At 39.0% G+C, this 20,439-nt stretch overlaps 2 protein-coding genes across 11 annotated transcripts in view; one reads left to right on the top strand and one right to left on the bottom strand.

The window, feature by feature from the left end:
- SEC24C (SEC24 homolog C, COPII coat complex component) overlaps positions 1–6,649 on the bottom strand; it is a 109,012-nt gene extending 102,363 nt beyond the window's left edge. The window contains exons 1-2 of the mRNA XM_051800852.1: positions 6,390–6,649; positions 5,913–5,974 (exon numbers count right to left, since the gene is read on the bottom strand). The gene's annotated coding sequence lies outside the window, so the exon portion shown is untranslated. The remainder of the gene's footprint in view (positions 1–5,912; positions 5,975–6,389) is intronic.
- A 62-nt stretch (positions 6,650–6,711) lies between these two features.
- USP54 (ubiquitin specific peptidase 54) overlaps positions 6,712–20,439 on the top strand; it is a 91,074-nt gene continuing 77,346 nt past the window's right edge. For 7 of the 10 annotated variants that reach the window (XR_007906827.1, XM_051800756.1, XM_051800749.1 and 4 more), the window contains exon 1: positions 6,712–6,806. The gene's annotated coding sequence lies outside the window, so the exon portion shown is untranslated. The other 3 variants (XM_051800754.1, XM_051800751.1, XM_051800755.1) reach the window with 3 other exon arrangements.

Below are 20,439 nucleotides of genomic sequence, written 5' to 3'. Positions count from 1 at the left end.
AACTTATTTTGTTTCTTTGGATGAAATAGATCCAGTAATTAGTTGAAATGACATTTCTCACATTGAATTCCTTTTTTAATGCCTACATAATACATGCAAATTTCACTGGTGAAAGACATTTAAATAGGAAATTCTCGCATTTTACCAAACTATTAGTTTATTTCATATTTGATCTGTCTGGAGATAAGGTTGCTGTGTTTTCCAATATTTTAAATCAATCTAGCTTTTTAATTGCATCATAATTAAGAAGGATGGACTTCTTTTCCGGTTTGAAAAGTACTCTAATACAAGAATCCAGACCACAAAGAGAAGGCCAGAAGTTCAGACAGAGGAAGTCTTAGAGAAAACAAGGTGACACTAAGCAAAATATTCTCCTACCACATATGCCATTTATTGCTTCCCCTTTTCCAACACAGATTTTAGACTACTGCAATACAGAATTACGTGATTTCTTTATAGAGTGAAATACACGATGCTTTCATGGTAAATATGTCGTGAACAGCAGAAACAAGGTAGTTTGGTAGCTGGATGTCACAATCTATTTTCAGTTGCAGGTGTTTCAAATCATGGCCAGTTATGGCACATCAAAGGTGCAGAGAGAGCTGAATGCTCTGAGGAGGAGTCAGCCCCACACAAACCCAGCACAAAAGCTGAGCGTGGCGGTCAAAGCAGAGTGCTGGGGACAGGATCCATCCATCTTCCCAGGCATGGTGAGGGGATGAATCAATCAGGCAAGGGGGTCATACAGGAAGTGTGGTCAGGAGCCAAGCACTGGGTCCTGCACTTGGGTGACAACAACCCCAGGCAGCACCACAGACTGGGTGAAGAGTGGCTGGAAAGCTGCCCAGTGGAAAAGGACATGGGGGTGCTGATCAACGGTGGCTGAACATGAGCCAGCGCATGCCCGGGTGGGCAAGAAGGCCAATGCACAAGAAATAGTGTGTCCAGTAGGACTAGGGAAGTGACCATCCCCCTGTACTCGGCACTGTTGAGGCCTCACCTCAAATCCTGGGTTCAGTTCAGGGCCCCTCACTAGAAGAAGGACATTGAGGTGCTGGAGGGTGTCCAGAGAAGGGCAACAAAACTGGTGAAGAGTCTGGAGCACAAGTCTTATGAGAAATGGCTGAGGGAGCTGGGTGTGTTTAGCCTGGAGAAAAGGAGGCTCCCTACAGCTACCTGAAAGGAGGTTTTAGAGAGGTGGGGGCCAGTCTCTTCTCGCAGGTAACAAGTGACAGGACGAGAGGTAACAAGCGTCAAGGGACGTTTAGATTAGATATTAGGAAAAACTTCACTGTAAGTGTTGCCAAGCATTGAAACAGGCTGCCCAGGGAAGTGGTGGAGTCACCATCCCTGGAAATGATCACAGACCATGTGGATATGGCACTTGAGGACATGGTTTAATGGTTAACATGTGGTGGTGCTGGGTTCACAGTTGGACTTGATCATAGAGGATTTTTCCAACTTTAACAATTCTGTGGTTCTATGAATCACAGCTTGGACTGGACCCAAGCTACAGTCTGGGTCCAAAGTCCATCTACAAGACAAGCTAGTTCCAGCACAGATCTCAGGTCCACCCAGGAGACAAGAGTGCAGGTCAGCACCCCTCCCTACAACATTGCTTAGACAAGGACCCTAGGCCCAGGTCTGAGCTTAAATGGGATTTCTCAGCCATAAGTGGCGTGAAGGTCTCAGACGAGGCTGGTCAGGGCAACTAAGGGTCGTTGGTGCACACAGGACAACGACAGCAAAATGTTTGGGAATTCCAGTAGAATCACGACCCCCATTTGAGGTTTGTTTTATCACAGAAAAAAAAAGATTGAATAAAATAGGTCCTTAAATATGCAGGGAAAGGTAAGGAATACTATGCAGAAATAGCACAATGCTCTCTGGTGGTGTTGTTTCAAAGCTCTAATGTACAAGAAAGGCAGCAAAATCCTGCAAGTACGTAGAGGACTGGGTAAATACCCAGAGCTTTCTCTGGTTCATAATGTACTGTTGGATAAGAGTTTTTGTCTACATACTTAATTATCCCAAACCCTAAACGGGCACAAAAAGCTGCAATGTCCTTGGAATTAGTATTGTATCACTGCAAGTTATTAGTAATGTTGCTATAATTCATACTTGTAAGCTAAGAGGATGCTTCAGTTTTGGAAATTTGCTTAATGAGGCATATAGTTCTTCTTTTGCCAATACAGTTTCAATCTCAAATCCTGTCAAGCAGGATTTATGTGCTTTTGTTTCTAACACAAAATGAGAAATATAATGCTACATGCCATAGAACAATTCAAACAACTATTGTCTTGCTGTTTACACAGCTTAAATTACATGCTAGTTTAGTCATTATTCAAAGTAACATTACAAGTGAGAAAAAATCAGTAATCTACATTCTGTCTCAAAAATAATTAATTTGAGTAAGGCTTGAAGCTACTGTTATCAGGGTAGAAGTTTGTCCAAAAAGATCAAATATTTAAGAGGAAGCAAGAAACCACTCCAGCTCTTTGTTTTCCTTGGGCTATGTGGTAGACTCAGGGGAATCGCCTGTGTCAGAGAAATGTTTATATTGGAAATTAGAGGATTTTATAAGATTTAATTACAGTGGATTTTCCTCCACATAGTAGAAGCTACAGAATGGAAAGTCAGTCATCTGCTTTTAGGCAGAATCATCACAGTTAGAGATAAAAAAGCACAAACTGTTGAGCCCATCCTCTTGAAAAGGCAGGCTACAATTCCCTCATAGAGGATATAGTGGATACTAAGCTTATACTCCATTGAACAGCAGCTAAAAATCCATTTAATAGAGAGGGGCTGACCCATGAAAAACAGATTAGACAGGATTTTGTGGCATTCAGATCTTTCATTCAGAACAAAAATTTCTCACATTTTTAGTTATTTACAGTGTCATTTTGAGGAATATCATTTTACAGTTTCCAAGCTTTGAAATGTGTCTCTCATGAAGATGACTTGTATGATAAAGAATCCAAGCCAGGCTGAAAACGAATTAAAAAATAGTGCCCACTTTTTAAAGTAAAAGAAAGGTGCCTAACAAAATCTCAGCAACACTATCCATAAATACAGACTTGTATGCTTTTAAAACTAGCCTGAAGTTACAGCTGATGGCATAAATATTCAGCAAGTAGTAGCACAGTTAGTATGCTTCTCTGTGTTTTGCAGAAAATCTTCCATTTAACTGCAATATATTCCCTAATCAAAGGGGTTGCATCTCATAATTGCCTCTCTCATGCGACCAACTTGCCATTAGTGATGATGACGGAATAATTCATGCAAATAACATCTGGGAATTATGTTTTATGTTGTTATTGATAGATCATTTAGAAGAGATGGCTTTGTCATCAGACCTAGTCTCTCAGAAATAAAATCTGGAATAGTTTCAGGCTCTTAGGAGAATATGGGCTTTGTCTTTCTGACTTTTTTATAAAATCATACTGTGAATACATAAAATGCATTCATTTCTTTTACACAAGATGGCAGGCACCAGACAGCCAAGAGCTTGAACATGATCTCTCTGTTATGGAGCAGAGGCCTGCACTTGGCCTCCCTCTGTGGGAAGCGCAGACTTGTGGCACAAGGCTTGAATATTCACTGCACTGAGGGTTTTTTCCTAACTAACTGCTCTGCAAAATACATATTCTCTTCCATAGAAGACTGCCACAGATATGATCATCTGGAAGACATCCCACTTTCAAAGGACTGCCCTTTGGCACAACAAGCTGCTGTTAACACTGCTCTGGCAACTTCCAGAGCCTACTGCTGCCCATCAGCAGCACATACATTAGTCTCTCTTGATTGAATATTAGAAAAGTTTGCAAGCCATCCTGCTGGCTCGCAGCACATTAATACATTTATATGCAATCTCATCTATGAGCAAACTGCAGGTTACTAACTAGTTTAGACAAATTGCCTTTCCTAGCTTGGAGATGTGCCTGAACAGGGCTACAGATAACCAAGAAGAATTTGCAGGCAGACACAGAAGCAAGATTGCACACATTTTGTGGAACCCTACAACTTTCGTGAACTGATGAGTATGTGGGATTTGAAACATTATTAATTTTATTAATTATAATCATATATCTACTAGTAAAAGTCTCTTCAGTTAATGTAATTAATTAGCAGTGCCTTTATGCTGTACCTCTTGCTCTCTAAGTATTTAACACACAGTAAGTGTCATCTTCTCTCTGATGATCATCCTCTGCTTGCAGTACAGCTTACAGGAAACATTAATGAGTGCAAGTACTTTATCAGATATATATTGTGCTAACTAACACATGCAGTAAAGGGAAGAGAACTACATAAACCACTCTGAAGCAGTGCTCTTAAAATGTAACCTAAACTTCAGTCGGCTTAACAAACTAATTCTCAAATAGAAACTCTTTCTTTGATTTTCAATTATACTTTTTAGAAATATTATTTATATCAAAAGTTTTAATGCATATTTTCCAAGTATTTTTTAAGAAAACCCGCAGGTTCCTTTGTTTGTTTTGATCTTTTGATTAACAATAAAAGAAACACAAAATGTTTTGTGCAAAGCATTTTACTTTTAAAAGTCTGTTTTTCATTTAAAGAAAATTTTATCTGATGTATTTTCAGGGACATAAATTTGCAGACAAGGACCACCACCCTCTAAAAAAATTAGAAGAAGTTATAGCTATAGCTATAGCCAGAGTGATAATAAACATTTGCCTTTCAAAAAATCCACCATGAACAAATAAACGTATAAGGTGAGATTAATTTATGGTTATAAATTCTTCTTGAGATGCCAAAGCAAAATAGTTATTCTTCGTGGTTATTGTAACAAGGCTTACTGGAACAATTATTTTCTGGAAATTCAGACAGGGACGACACGACCTTACAACAGAAGGCTGACAATGGTCTCAACTCCTCCCAGGCTCAGACATGAGCCAAGGGCAGCACCACTGTTTTACTCCAAGTCCCTGCATTTGTAGCTAGGGAGGAAAAAAAACATACAAGGAGGACACCAAACGCAGTGGAAAAGGCCAGCCACTAAGCAATGCTGCATTTGTGCTCCAAAACATCCCTCTACACAAAAGGGTAAATAAGGACTCTGCAGACTTCCCATTCTGACTGGGAGAAGTTCCTGCTTTAAGCAACAACCTCATTATACATCGTTCACTGCGGGGAAAACAAAGTCACCCCTGGAAGGAGGGACAAACAAATGAGAAACTTTCTGCTGGCCAGCCTAAGGACACCCTATGGGCCTTGTGGCACAGGACCTCCCCTGCTCACAGATGCTATACAAATTCAATTACACTGAAGAATGCTTCAGTCCAACTCCACAGTGCCCAGCTCAGATCTGTAATTACTTCCATATTCTATTATAAAAACAGCCATACTGTCATGGGCCTGAAGCTAGCATGTATTCAGGGCTTCATTATATATACTATCTCTAAATGTTTCTCTTAATTATCTTTGGTCCCTAAGAGAGGCTTGAGGCCTTTCTCATTTGCTCTCTCTTCCAGTATGGTTGGCTTGATTCCCGAATCAAAAGACTGAAATGGGATGGGAAATCACAACAAGTAAACAAGTATTCTTCCAAATGCATACACTTTTATTTGTATTATTTTAGCGGTGTCAGAAGTGCCATATTAACAGCAGCAGCACGAACAGTACTGCAGACACGGGTATATACAAAGAGAATGCTTTGAGTGTTTGCTCAAAGGACAGCTCAAAGGCAGCACAAAGGACAGTCCCAGACCCCCAGGCATACTCTATGCATCTGGTACACCACTGGCAGGATACCTGAATTATCAGAAGCTGGTAATTCTGGCATACAGAATACATCTTTTATATACAGAACGTTATGCATCAACTCACTCACTTCTCTTGTGTAAAAATGGACTCAATAACTGAATAAAAAGAACTTCCTGCACACTTACCGAGGTGGTGGCACTTCTCTAAGGATTGTTACAAAAGCTGTCTCTCTCAGATGTTGGGAACACTGAAAATACAAGGGCAGAAAAGAAAATGTATTAGCTCTCATGCCTTCATGTTTCAGTTTGAGTAGTAATTAATATTTTTACCCAGGTAGCACAGAGATACCAACTCCTCATGGAAATGGAGGTCCCTGCAGACACTCTGTCTGTGCACGATCCTGAATTCATAGGAAAGGATCCATTTATTTCAGTGGGCTTGAAATGTGTTTCTTGGATACCACCAAGAATACTATTACACCAGAGTTAGTATTACCAGCAGTTTGCATTGGTGACAGACTGCAATGCTGCAGCTGACGCAGTTCAGGGAATGCGAGTTTAATATTGATTTTACATGTTACCTAGGATTCAGAAAATCAAAATACAAATTTCTAGAAGACCTTACTCCAATTTTCCCAGACCCTGAGATGGTCTAATTCTCACCTTAAGTATGCGTGGTGCTGAACACACAACGTTTGGGCTCTAACCTGTGAGCAAACCCAGCTCACATCAACTACAAACAAACTTCTGCTAGACAGGGACGGGTCTGAGTATGTCCTCTGGCTCCAGCTGCATCTCTCAGCTATCACTGCCCACGCCGTACAGTTGTTAGCAATGATACGGGCAAGGACAGCCACTTTATTTTCGGGCCACCACCGCCATTTGCCTGCGGCGGCTCCGGCGCCCCCTCCCGGCGCTGCCCGGGGCTTCCTCAGCCCCCTCACCAGAGGAGGCGCCCGCGGGCGCGGCCCGCGCCTCTCGCGGGAAGATGGCGGCTCTCGCGAGAGGCGCGCGGCGCGGCTGCCCGTAGCTATGGCAGCGGGGGATGAGCGCGCCCGGCGGGACCGCGCGCGGGGACAGGTAGGGATTGAACCGCTCCCGGGAACGCTCGGCATTCCTCTCCTCCCGCGCCGCCCCCTCGGGAGAAACCACGGCCAGATCCAGCCGTTCTCCGGCGGCGTGTTCCCTGTGCCCGGAGCCCCGCCGGTGGCGACCCCTGCCCTGTGCAGCGGCGCAGCCCCCGTACGGCGACCGGGCCGCGGCGGGGTCCGTGCGGGGCTCGGCCGGGCCGGGCCCGACCCTGCGGACCGCGAGCCAGGGGCCCTCCTGCCCTGCACGCCCGCGGCTGGTCAGCTGGAGAGGAGGAAAGGAGTGGCAGGTACGAGAGAAAGAGAGTACTGGAGGCTAAGGAGGGATTTTTGAAACGAATATCAGGGGCTTTGCATTATCTTGGTTAATAATTCAGGCGTGATCGGTTGCCGTCAAAAGTTAAACTTGCATAGGAGCTGTCGGTTAGAAGGAGCTGCTCAGTATTTAACTCACTATGTCGGTCTAAGGTAGGCAAAAACATGTGCTTTTTTTTTCTTTTCTCTCCCTTAAAAGAAAACAGAGACTGTTTAATTTTCCAGGATCTGATTTCGCTTGAAACTATTCGTTCAGTAGAAGGATTATGAGTGGACAGTCGTGAGGATTACAGCCATAGGTAGAAAGCATGACAATATACATCTTCTCCTTTTGAAAAGTTGCAGGCATAATGGCTTTCTGGTCTTCCAGCTACGTGAACTTGTGTGTATTGGAGTGGCTGACTGTGTGTGTGAAAAGAATTTGAAGAGCTTTTCAGATTTCAGAACAAATTCTGAGTGTTTTAATCGTGGAAAAAATATGCATGTGAAAAGGGAGGGAAAGTAGTTGTGTATTTCTCATGCAGTTTGAAAGACAGACGAATGTACCGAAAATAAACCTCTCTAAGCTAGTGCTTAGAGACTCTTCAGACTTGGAAAAAAAAATCTACGGCTGAAAGGTATTGTCCTCCAACATACTTGACATTGAATAGCAATTTTGGAAAACAATAGCTACATAAATAGTCTTATGTTTGTTTCCAGAGGGAAAGAAAGTACTGCTGTGCTGAGAACTGGTGAGGCAACACATATCTTGAATATGACAGCTTTTAAAAATAATTACCAAAAAAGTATTATGGGCTAAAAAATACTTAAATCAGCCTGCTGAAATATGTTCTCATGTAGGAAGCGGTAGAAATACTGACAATTTAATTAGATAGGATACTCTTTAAGTTCTGTTCTACTGCCTAGTCAAGACTATATCTAATCAAGCATGCTGCATATCAATGGGACTTAATTAAATAGGAGCTTTTTTTTTTTGCCTGTTTGTTTCCCCCTCACCTGAGTGATGTCACTTTGGAAGCCTTTTGCCACAATGTTCCTGAGATGGGATGGAGGAATAAGGGTGTGCTTGATTTGTCCAATACAGACAAACTTACTTACAGTTATCCCAGAGAATTTAGAGATTGGAGGGTTTTTTATGCTAGTAATAGCTGTAAAAGCATTTAATTTCTTTCAGGCATTGCAGGTAAAAAATATGTCAGTTCTTTCATTTCTGGGTTAACAGTCTATTTTGAGAATGTAGTCACAAGTTCGTTAAAAAGGATAATGGGAATTTAAATCCTTCTCTATCCAGTCTTGGAGATGTTATTAGGCATTAAGCCTTCTTAGGCTTCTAGTTTTCATGGAGAGTACATAGAAGAGGAAGTGTGCTTATTTCCCAGTTTGTGGAGTTTCAAAAAGTTTGTTACCTCGAGAAGCTCAGTGTTGGAGTGCTCTATAAACATACCCGTATAAAGAACAGTCGTAGCTGGCCAGAACAGTTTTTGGTGGAACTGTGCAAAATGCAGATGATATAAAAAGGAAACTGAGATAAGAGGATGAAAGCATAATAAAAAGTCACAGCTATTGGGTTTTTTTTTAAATCTGCTTACCTAACTTCAGAACCAATAAGTGTCTTATAATAAACATGCCTGTATAACTTATTAGTCTATCATTTTTTCTCCTTCAGCCTTTTGAAATCTAAGTACCTTGCACATCCTTTGGTTTTCTAACATATGTTCCACTCACATTTAATCAAACAGTTTAAGTTGTTCTCTGAAATATTTTGCTTCTTTTCTTTGTCTAAACTTTGCTCTTTAATTTATTTTTGTCAATAGTGGCTGCAGTCAGAATTCTAAAGTTATCCTATATTTCTGTCACTGCAGGTCATTCCCTAGCACAGATATGCAGTGCTTGATGGCAGAGGGGAGCAGCAAGAAATCTTATTACTGACTGTCAAAGAATTTGGATTGACTTGCATGAGTCTCTCTACTGGTCCTGTCAACTGCAAGTCAAGCAGTAGGCAATCCCCAGGCCTTAAGATTCTGCCTTCATCTGTAGGCAGCCCCTTTCCCTTGGCTTCCACTCTGTGAGACTGCTCAGAGGAACTGTCTCCTGGTGTAGTCTAGACACTTTCTAAGACAAGTGACACAATGTAGTTGGTTTCTTGTTGTGTCTCTTGACATGCAAGTTTAGTGTCCAGTTCATTCCTTCTTTTTTTTTCTGTTATGTCACTTGATGCATGGGGTTTCCTGTTCTGTGACCTAGAGAAGTTGGGTTTGGGTGCATCTCACCGGCCACTGTCTATGGGAGATGGGTCTGTGTTTGGCCAGCCCAGAGGATGACTTGGCTATGCTACTCTCTGTTCAAACCTGGAGTAAAATGGAGAACGGTGGTACCTGTTGAGTACTTAATGTGATTGCTCCCAAACTATTAAGAAGCAAGGGAAAGGGCTAGACATGGTTTTGAGGCTTTATGTTCAAATTATGAAGGCATGTGGAAAATTACATACCATTATGATTCAATCCATGTCTAATAATTTTGAAGAAATACTTTAAAAATATGATTTCTCTAGTATCATTCATAATAATTTATAAATAAATCTGTTTCTGAATTAAATCTATCTGCAGGAAATACAATTCTTGCTCCTACAAATTTTGTTTAAACATTTTGGCTACAAATGAAAATTTTGGAAACAGAAATTAAATTTGATATTTCTTTTATAGAATACTGTGGCTATTGTCTTCAAAACGTTCAGCCTTAAGAAAAGCATCTTTCAACAAGATATCCAAGGAGATCTTTAAGCAGCACTATGAAATTTGAGCTTTAAAACCTTCATATTGGTGTCTCTTCTTTCTTTTCTTCTTTCTTTATTAATATAACTCCTGAAAGCTTTGTACTGGTACAGAGGAAATTACAGCTGGGTATCTGAGAGTCATAAGTAACCTTTATCCACAGAATGATGTGTTGTGCTTCTAGTGGTGTAACTTTCACTGTTCCTCTGGCACTCTCCCGAGACCCTGGTCTGGAGATGGTGCCTGAGGAGGAAGAGATTGTTTCTGTTTGTTCAGTTTTTTGTTACATTCCTGGGGTGAAGTTGTTTTCAGAAATGCAAATTGTAATGTTGAATTTTGAGCTCGATGGGAACTGGACTGAGCCTGACAAATCAATTTGCGAGGGCCAGTGTTGTCAGATGATAATAGCTCACCTTCATTACCAACCAGTTTAGGTTTGAACCAATGACCTAAAGGTGAAAAGCTCACTATTGCATTACGAATCCTCTGATCTATCCATATGTTCTCTTGTTTAAACTCCCTGTAGTCCTCTTAAACAGAACATGCAGTAAATACTGAGCATTGTTTTGCACTTGTAAATATTAGAACAGTGTCCATTCCAGTTGCCTGTTGTGCGTGTGAGGACACTGCAGTTAAATATAGCAACAATTTCTTACACTCTCTGGCTTTTCATGAGAAACCCTCATACAAATCCAACCATATGGCAAACCCCAGCATTATCATAAAACCATTAACAAAGAACCTTTTGCTACCATTAACAGGAAAATGAATCTACAGCTCTAAGCAGCATACTGGGAGTTATTAATAAACATCAGGCTGCTGCTAAGAAAATGAACTTAAATGAAATATAATTAGGAGCTGAGTCATTCCACCAACACTTCTGCATGTTGTTTCCAGGTTTGTATTTATCTATGAAAGCCTTTTCAGAATATATTATCATTATTACATGTCTACTTTGTTCTTCATTGAGTATCTTTTAATGCTGTAGAAAAGCATAATGGAAAATCATTTGCATAGATTTCATAAAATAGATTCAAAAAAATATTTGCAATGGTGCGTACGGGAGCTCCTGAGCTATTTTCCCATTCATTCGGAGGTAAGATGTTCCTAGGCAACCTACTGAACAGGATGAGGTCAACAAGTGTAAATGCTTCACCAAGTGATTCTCGGCTTAGAAAGCTGTTAAAACAAGTTACTGTCCGCAAGCCATAGTTTCTGTGAGCTACAGAAATAATAAAATTAACATTTGTATGCATTTGGATTGTCTTTTTATCTCCTTATCCCCTCTTCTCCAATCCCTAATCTCATTCTACTCTGTAACAACAGACACTGCTGTGTCTGTACTGATTGACTTGCTGCCAAATCTAATATAAAGAGGTGAATTTTCCTACTTTCCCTTCATTATGAGAGAAAATTAGGTCTTTTTCCTCTGCCTGACCAACTGCTTCAAAAGGTGTTGCAAGGATACTCATTTTGATCAGATGCTTCTGTGGGCAATAAAAATAATTTGCTGCCTAGTTACTAATGCATATGATCATGCTGTTTGATGTATCCCATTTGTTTTGTCCCCCTTTTCCAGTCAGAGCATATCTCTTGGAGCAGTATTTTCCTTTTTTGCGTAGCATTTCTGGTATACGGGATGTGATCCATATCTGTTTTGTCATTTTTTTTTTCCCTGCTCCTTTGATGGCACTGCACTCATCTTCCAGAGGTTCTGTCATTGAAAACAAAATGTCTGAATTCTTGAGGGTTTTTGAGAATTGGAGAAATCAGGCTTTTAAACCTCATTGTGAATGTTTCCTTCTTTTGAATATCTTTCCAGACCTGAAACTGTGCCATTTTTTTGTCGTGTTTTTTTTCTTTTTTAATGCAGATAAGACTTCACTGAATTGTGGTTGTCTGTAGAAGTGTGAGAGGACATGAACCCTGGTGATCTTTTAATTATTTTGCAATAAGCTCTGGCTTGTTACATTCTACCATAATTGATTTGATGTGTGCATTTGATCAAGCATGCAGCCCTTGAATTTGAAGGCTAGAAGCCTGGCTTTTGGAATTACTTTCCCCTTTTGTCTGTCACAGCACTGAAAATTCAGACAGTTAAGCCTCAGCTGCTTTCCCATTCTGTTTAAATAGAACCAGTGAATGTGAGTTTATTGTAGATAACTATTTTTAGAATGTAATCAAGCTTACTAAATGGTATGAACACTGGAACAAAAGTGGGTGTTTGGGTATGCACACTGCAAATAAGCAGAAAGTAATTGCTGGTTCAAAGGTAGAAGTAGGTAGGATGAACTGTAATAAAGAGTTATCACATTAGTGTCTTGACTAGAATCCTCTTTTCATTGTACAGTGTGGCTCACAAAATTTATGCATAAGTACACACTGTATATTGTGTGAGTGGGGGGGAACAGTACTCATGTGAGAAGCCTACAGGGAATTGAGGGGAAATTAGCCTTTTTTCTTTTTTTTTCTTATCTGCATGAAACTTGTTTTGGCATTTTACACAGAACAACTAGCTTGTTTATTTCTAATACTTGGTAAATGTAAATCAGTATTTGTAGTAAATAATGTTTGATGCATGTAGTTCTTATGGTTCCATTTTTAAGAAATGTTATGATTTATTACATTTTGAATTTTGAAAATGATGAATGGACCAAAAATATGTAAGAGGAGGAATCTTCTGTATTTCCACAAAACATGAAAATAAATGTATTCTGGGAAATAGTTAATCAGTGAAGTGTGTCACAAAGCAGAGGATAGCAAAAGACTTTCTAATCCTCCAGCTTGTATTCCCAGTAGAATGAACTTATAAATGGATCAATAAACAACAGCTAATGCATCTCAGCACATGGGTACATGAGCTGTTACTGTGACATGGAAACAGGTTAATGTCCTCACTAGGTCTGCATGTTATTCAAGAAAATAGGTCATGGTGGGGGAAAGGGAGGGGAAAAAAAAGTGATGATTATGTACTCTGCCTGTTCCTTAAAACTTTTCCAATATACTGCATCTGAGGCACACTAATAAATAGACAACAAAACTTCATAAACCTTGTGACAGTAAACTGCAGCACTCCCTCTGATGTCTATTATGGACATTTTTATGCACAACAATCTGTGCAGTCCTTGTAATAGATGATATCTGGGGAGTTTAGGTAAATACTTTTGAAGTATGTTAAAAAAGGCATTACCAACAAGAACTTTAGGATCCTTTGATTATGGATGTTTGATAGATTTTAAATACAGATTTATTTATTTTTCTCAAAGTAATTCAGGAAAAAATGCTGTGGTGTGAGCTTGGCAGTGTTGCTGGATGACAACAGGTTTCATTGAAAGTGCTCCTAATTTGTTTGAATTCTCAAAGACAGACAACTTACACAAATTTTTCAGGGAAGCTTTTTTAAAACTTCACTTTTGGTATTTCTCTTAAAATGCATTGTTCAGGAGAGGATGGAGAAGGAGAGACTATATCTTCCTTGTTAGCAAAAACTAGCTGGGTTTAAGACTCTACTTTTGTTACAGAAATAGCCATCTTTTAAGAAGAAAGACCTTCTGTTTTGCAAATGTGTTTTCTTAAAGGGCTCTTCCTTTTTGAGAGAGATAGGTAGTTTAATTAATTCAGTTTTTGCAGAGGATTTGATTATTGATCTTGTAAAAACATAATAATACTAATGGAACACTGCACAGATCAGTCTAGACAAAGCTAATCACTTGAATTCTGGCTTTTGTAACATGGACACTTGTAACTTTTTATACTGGTAGGAACTTCCTAAAAAAGCTAATGGTCAAACAGGTGTACACACGTCAATTTTTGTTCCTGTCTGGGCTTTACAAAGTAAATGACACACCTGCAAAGTCTAATTACTTAATAGTTCCTTCAAGTGTTCAGCACTATTTGCAGGCTATAATTATCCCGTTGACTTTAGAGAGTGGAAAATTATGTTGTTCTGCCTCAAAGGCAATCACTTAAATGTCTTGGTTTGTGAATTTGGGGGCAGAGAATGAAGCATGTCCATGTGTTTACTTGTCATCTGCATATTCCTTGGGAAATGCAATGCCAAATCCGGTGCCTTCCTCTAAGCTTACTTGGACTTAATGTCACAACTTGTTTATCTTCTTGCCCTGTTGGCAGATTGAGATCTTTGAAATTATGGTTTTGAAAATTGAAAGTTGGACTAAGAAAACTGTATCACTGCCAAAAATCCATTTGACATTTTTGTAAAGAAACCTGTGCTGGAGGAAATTCTGGCATCTTCGTGTACTTTCAAGGCAAAACTGCTTTGGAGATTCTTTAAAAGAGTCATTAGGGAAATTTTTCCTCAGTTTCACTGGGATTTTTTAAATGCATACTGGTGCTGCTGAAATGACTTGGAATTTAGACTAAGATTATGTAGAGTAGGATTTGTCTCCTTTTTAATGATGTCTGTTCTGCTTCCACCAACTAGAGTAGCTTCTCTTTTGCAGACAGAATTTTCTCCAAGGAGAGAATTTCTTTGACTTCGATGGCTGTTGCTGCCTTAGGCAGCAACCCAAGATTGGAATTACAAACATTTTTACAGCTGGAATCAGTCCTGTTTTCTTAGGCTGTTTAAATTTCAGCCTTGTGAGCTTTTAACTCCCATTGAATGGTGTAACGGGAAAATACGTTTACTGGTACCTTCAGATTTCTGGATGCAGCTGGGATGTCAACATTGAAAGCTTCATGTTATAAATGACATAGGTTTTATATGTCACTTGATTGCATATTTAGTTATGTTTTAATCAGAAATATAACTCCACCTAATAGAAAAGATAGGTAGAATTGCTAGGCAGAGTATTGAAATGTGTGTTCAAAATGGTGTAAATTAGCAAGATGTACTAATAAAAAGCAACCATGTCTATTATGTAAGTAATTGGGAAATTTATGTGCCTTGCATATTTACACTTTATACAATTTCTGCCTCTTTTATAGAAGTCCAATGACATTACTTGCTTACTCAGCTCTTTCAGGTCCTTTGCAGTAAGGAGAAGTACAGAGGGAAATTCAAAAGAACTTGATTCTGGTGTCTTGATTTCAGACATTTGTGAGCCTTAATACTGAGTTTGCTCATTAAATTTTTTGCAACCAATTTTTAAGTTGCAAAGCTGTTGATCTGTCAAGGGGGAAGTAAATATAAAGGAGAGAAGGCTGGTGGGCTTGGTTTGTTGGTAGATACTTAAGAAAGGAAAATGCACAATTTATTTTGCTTCAGTAATGTCTTTATGTTTAGCTTATCCATTCAGATATCAACTGTTGGTGGGTTGATACTGTGGAAAAGATGACAGCACTTAAAATTTAGAGGAATGAGAACTGGGCCACTACAGCATTAGTTTGCACTGGGTATTTATTACATTAGTGTCCAATCCGACCTTCCCTGTTAAATTGTATGGAGCTGTTACCCAGATTTACATGTGTTGCAGTCAGGGTCAGCTGCTTCATGTGGCACCACTCCCTTGCTGCTTGTGATGGATATCCAGAAACAAGGCCTCCTCTGACAAGCAAGAGGCTGAGGATTTATTTCTTGCCTTTGCCACATAAGCAGGCAGAATTCCTTTTACTGTTTGCAGTTCCAAATCTTGGTGAACTCAGTTTTGAGCATGTTTTTCAACTTTTCTTTTTTACCAGAATTTTGTTTCAAGTCTTTCAGTCCAGAGATTTCAACAAAATTAACTTTGGCACGGTATCGGAAGTAGCCAGAACGGATGGGCACAGAGGCTTGCCTTGTCAGAAGATGTCAGTGTAGAACTCAGAATAGAATTTGGGTGTTCTGGCTGTTCCTGTGCTCTCACAGCCGCAGTTCAGTGAGAAGAGGAACCAGATCTTGAACTGTCTGTCTTCTTACAGAAATAGTTCTAAAATCTGTTAAGTTCTACTTGGGGGAAGTTCTTGGAGGATGTGCAAAGTAGCATAATGAAACATTACAATGTATTCTTAGGAGTTAGCAGATGATTTTGCTAATGTAACTTAGGTGCATATCTATACACAAGAGACAGAAGATCACCTTCATAGAACAATCTTTCTCTGGACACAGATTAATCAGCAGTAATTATTTCTTGTTATGGGTCCTGACCATACAGACAGGATGCAACTCAACTTGCAGCTAAAACTAAACATAAACTAGCATTGTGAAAACAGACTGTACTAACTGTTCAAATTCTGTTAGAGAATTATTAAACTCCAAAATATGTGTTTGGATTGGACTCCAGGTGGCTGTGAATAGAGCAGACATGCTCTATATATACATGCTTATCATGTAGCAAAAAGTGAACTAGATAGGAGAGAGCTTTTACTTTACTCCTTTCCAAGTTTAAAAGTAATATCAGGATCCCGCATCAATGTGATTTTTTTCTATCCATAGCTATGACATATATGAAGCAACAATACAAATCAAGTCTGCAAGATGATATGCCTCTTATTGTGCTAATTTTCCTAAACACATTAAGTTCTTGAGCTCTGAGTTGAAATGATTATGTTATGGGAGCAGCAGTAATTAATCTATCTCATGTAAAAGAAAATCAAACACAATTGTTATTTAATGTCAGTTCCAAGATATGCTGAATGCCAACCCACTTCAAACTGGCCAGTAAAATGCTATCTGATTAGTGATTAGTTGTGATTAGTATTAGTTAATATTGTTAGGAGGAAGAAAAAGAACAGTAACATTTGAAGCATTTTTACTAGTTTCTAAAACATTAATCTTTTAGTGTGCCAATAGCAAAAGGCAAACAATCCCCCTCCGCCCCAAATCCCAGCAGTTGAAGCCTGAATGTTTGTACTTGTAAATTACTTTGTCTTATCAGGAAAAATGTGGTAAGGTGTAAATTAGTGACTGAGCAGTTGCAGTGTAAATTTTCTTTTGTTGTATATTGCCTGAGGTTTCCCCGAGTATATATAGTTAATTCACTAGTGGTTTATACTAACTTGTTTTGGTTCTCAGAGTAATTGGACTAGAAATGCATTAGTCAGTTAATGCAGTTCAGCTGATGGTCAGTATCTCATTAAGTCATGATAAATCAGTGTTTTAGCCTTTTCCTTCTGTGATGGACAAAGCTGGGTATGTCTGGAATGGTACCTTTTTTTTCTTCAAAAACATTAGTATTTGTACTTTTAACAAAATGAACTCAGATACTCCCCAGAAGCTAAGTATTCATTTACTGTGTTAAACTACACAAATAGTATTTTTATTCCTTTTCTTCTAATGTTAAGCTTGTTAGATTTTGCTCCTCTATTTATAGTCATAACATTATAGAATGTCAGAGGAATTTTGGATAATCTTAGCGTAACTAATTAGTTTTAAAGATACTTTTGCATCCTAACTATTAATTTTTATTTATTTACAAGTATATTACAGTATCATACTTCTTTTGGTCCCTGGTATTTATGGGAAGATTAAACTTTTCAATGAAGGGAAGGGCTAGAAGGCTATGAGTATGCTTAGTGTACACGAAAGATAATGAACAGCTTTCAGTTTTATGTAATCATTGTATAACTCTTGTGAAAAGGAAATAAACAATTTGGGGGCGTGGTGAATAACCTACAATACACTTGAGAAAACTTAGGTATTAGTTATCTTTAAACTCATGTCTTTAAACTTTTTTTTCTTCCTGTTCTTTGTTACTGTTTTAAAATAATAAAATCAAGTATTTACATCTTAAACTGCCACATACATATGTACTATAATAAGAATATTATTGTGTGGTTTAATTTTGGGCAACGTCAGCAAGTTACTAATGTTTCTAAATGTAATGGTGCCACCATGCAGGAATGTACAGAAGGGTTGCTGGTTTTGTGAGCTGTGCTATCAGAGCAAATACACCAGGAGAGCCAGAGTATCTGCAGGATTGTCTGTGTCAGGCTTAATCCTGTTTATCTGCAATCCTTATTCAGTATATGTGCATGAATATTGGGAACAAAGTACTCGTGTGTGTGTGTGTGTGTGTGTGTGTGTGTCCCATCCAACCCAGCTCCATACTTAGCTGGGTGCAGAGAGACAGATTTCATAATTGACACAGAAGCGATGCTGATATGCTGCAAATGATCTGGTAATTAATTGGTCTCCCCTTGCTGGTGTGATTCTAAGTCTGGATTGCAGAACTCTCCTTCTGTGCCTGTTCCTGTCTTGCTGCAGATTTCCTCTGTGTTGCCATTGCACTAGAAGTGGCCATCCCAGTGAGAAGTAGCCCTTCCTTCTGGCAGGGGTGTCCTACTCTGTCCGTGGGGCTGCACAGCTGAGCTGCTTCCACTGCAGTTGTACTTCTAGCAGCCATATGTCCATGGCTATGTACTGTGGGGGCTTTGATTGGCAGCACAGTTTTGTAAGAGGGACTTGAAGTAACCACTATGAAAATATCCTCAAAACATTAGCAGAAGCAGAGTGTAAAGGAGCAGCAGTTAGCACAGGGAGGAAATAAAGAGCACAGAGGATGTATAAGATGGATGGCTAATTGGAAGCAAGCCTTTTCCATACTTTTTAGCACTTGGGTAGGTTATTTATTAGGTTGGACCCAATGACGTTCATCCTTTGATTGGTTAAGGAAAAAAGGTGATGGAAGCTCTCTCAGTACAACTAGCTGAAAATATAAACAGGGTAGGCGCAAAGGAGCCAGGAAATTATAGACCATTCCTCTCATGTTCCACATTTTGAATAAATTCTTGCAGAAAGTATAAGCCTCAGGGAGACAACGAGAACATGAGGCACAACCACTATGAATTTAAGAAGAGTAAATAGTCATGCCAGTTAATTTTTTTTCTGTAACATGACAATAAGGCCAGTGAATTGACAAGAAAAGCGTGACTTAGTATTTTTCATGTTAGTGAGTTCATCAGCACTGTTTCATGCTATAATATTGCAAACAAGTGAAGAAATGTGACCTGAAAGAAACTCTTGTAGAGTAGGAGCAAGACTTGTTGGATGACAGTGCCTAGTAGGTGGTTATTAACGATTGTCTGTCAAAATGAAATGGTTGTATTGAATGTGGATCCGCCACGGTCTGTTGGGTCTGTACTCATTCTGCTTCACTTCAATCTTTTTGTTAATGATCTTGATGATAGAAAAGAGAGTGTGCTTACAAAATTGATTCACTAAAAATGCCCCCAGAACTTGGAGGGAGTATATATATGTAGGACACAAGTTTATGAGCCCAAAGTTATTTTGAGAATTAAGTAAGTCTTAGGAGATAAATAGGGACAGATTGAAATTCTGCACTGAACAGAAATCATGAAATACACAAATACAGTGTAGGGAACAAGTTATTAGGCGAAAATTCTCCAGGACTCCTGACATTGTAAAAGAGCAAGTGTTATATCAGGAGGGATAAAAATATAAGTGATAAAGCATACAAAACAATCTTTTTTTTTTTTTAATCTACAGGTAAGTCCGTTATTCTTGTGCTACATCTCATTAGGGTAAATGCACCAAAAAATGCAGCTCAACTGAACAGAGACTGGAAGAAGAGTAATCAAATAATTTGAGGTCTAGAAAATGGGACCTATTTGGAATGCCCTATTTTGGCATGCCCCAAAAAGAGAATGAAAGGTGTAACTTTGTTTGTATGTAGTAGGCTATTTCAGGAAGGTAGGACGTTATCAGGTGTAAGGCCCATGCATGAGAGAAAGGGCAAGATGAGCGATCTTAAATTGTAAAAAATGCAGATTAGGTCTCAGACAGGAACAAAGGACCAGTTTCTGAGATAAAATTCTTTATGAGAAAGAACAGTCAGTTATTTCTTTAGCTGTATTTTGAACAACAGCATTACTTTTAAGACTGATGAATAGTACATATAGAATTTTTGGAATGTTACTGATTAAAAAATGAACACTTTGTATATGTAGACAACTTACCCTGAGACAGTATCCACTAGACAATGGTGATTCAGACAGTCTCCATATTGCCAGTCCTTTCAATTCTAACATCCTCTAACTCAGTAGCCTTCATCTTGCTTTTGTTGATACCTCACTACACAAATAATAGATGTACCACAGAAGATTTTCAGCTCACTTTTCCTATTCACAGGCCCTTGACAAGCTTGTCAGTAGTCAACTTTTATTTCTTTCTCATTTTCGTAATGACTTCAGTTGTCAGTCCAGCACTTTAGGGACTCAACATATTATTATCATAAGAAAACAAGGAGTGTACTGTTGGTAATTGTTTTGTTTATAAAATCTTTCCCAATTTCCATTGTGTATTTCTCCACTGAGAAATGAGTGCAAGCCTCAGTTACCGGAGGCTGTAACATATGTCGTTATCATACTCTGAGTCTCTATTTGCATTGTTATACCCTAGAATACACGTCTTTAATCATTGCAGTTGGAAATTACCTTACTTAGCAATTTTAGTTTCTGTTTTCTCAGAGAGCTTTTATGAGTCAAACCCAACAGCCTCTGTACAGCGTAGCCAGCCAAACCTGAATTTCGCGCCTGAGAATGGAATTTGTCACTGCTCCAAGCACTTTTTAATAGGGCTTTTTGTTTAAGTAAATGTGAAGGAAATTCCATCATTTCAGTATTCCTTCTTTCTAATAA

Source organism: Manacus candei, unplaced genomic scaffold, assembly GCF_025592945.1.
Source record: "Manacus candei isolate 608988 ecotype Guabito, Panama unplaced genomic scaffold, ASM2559294v1 h1tg000050l, whole genome shotgun sequence".
NCBI classification, from domain to species: domain Eukaryota; kingdom Metazoa; phylum Chordata; class Aves; order Passeriformes; family Pipridae; genus Manacus; species Manacus candei.
The sequence above is the reverse complement of the archived record's forward strand: the minus strand, read 5'-3'. Positions and strand labels throughout refer to the sequence as shown.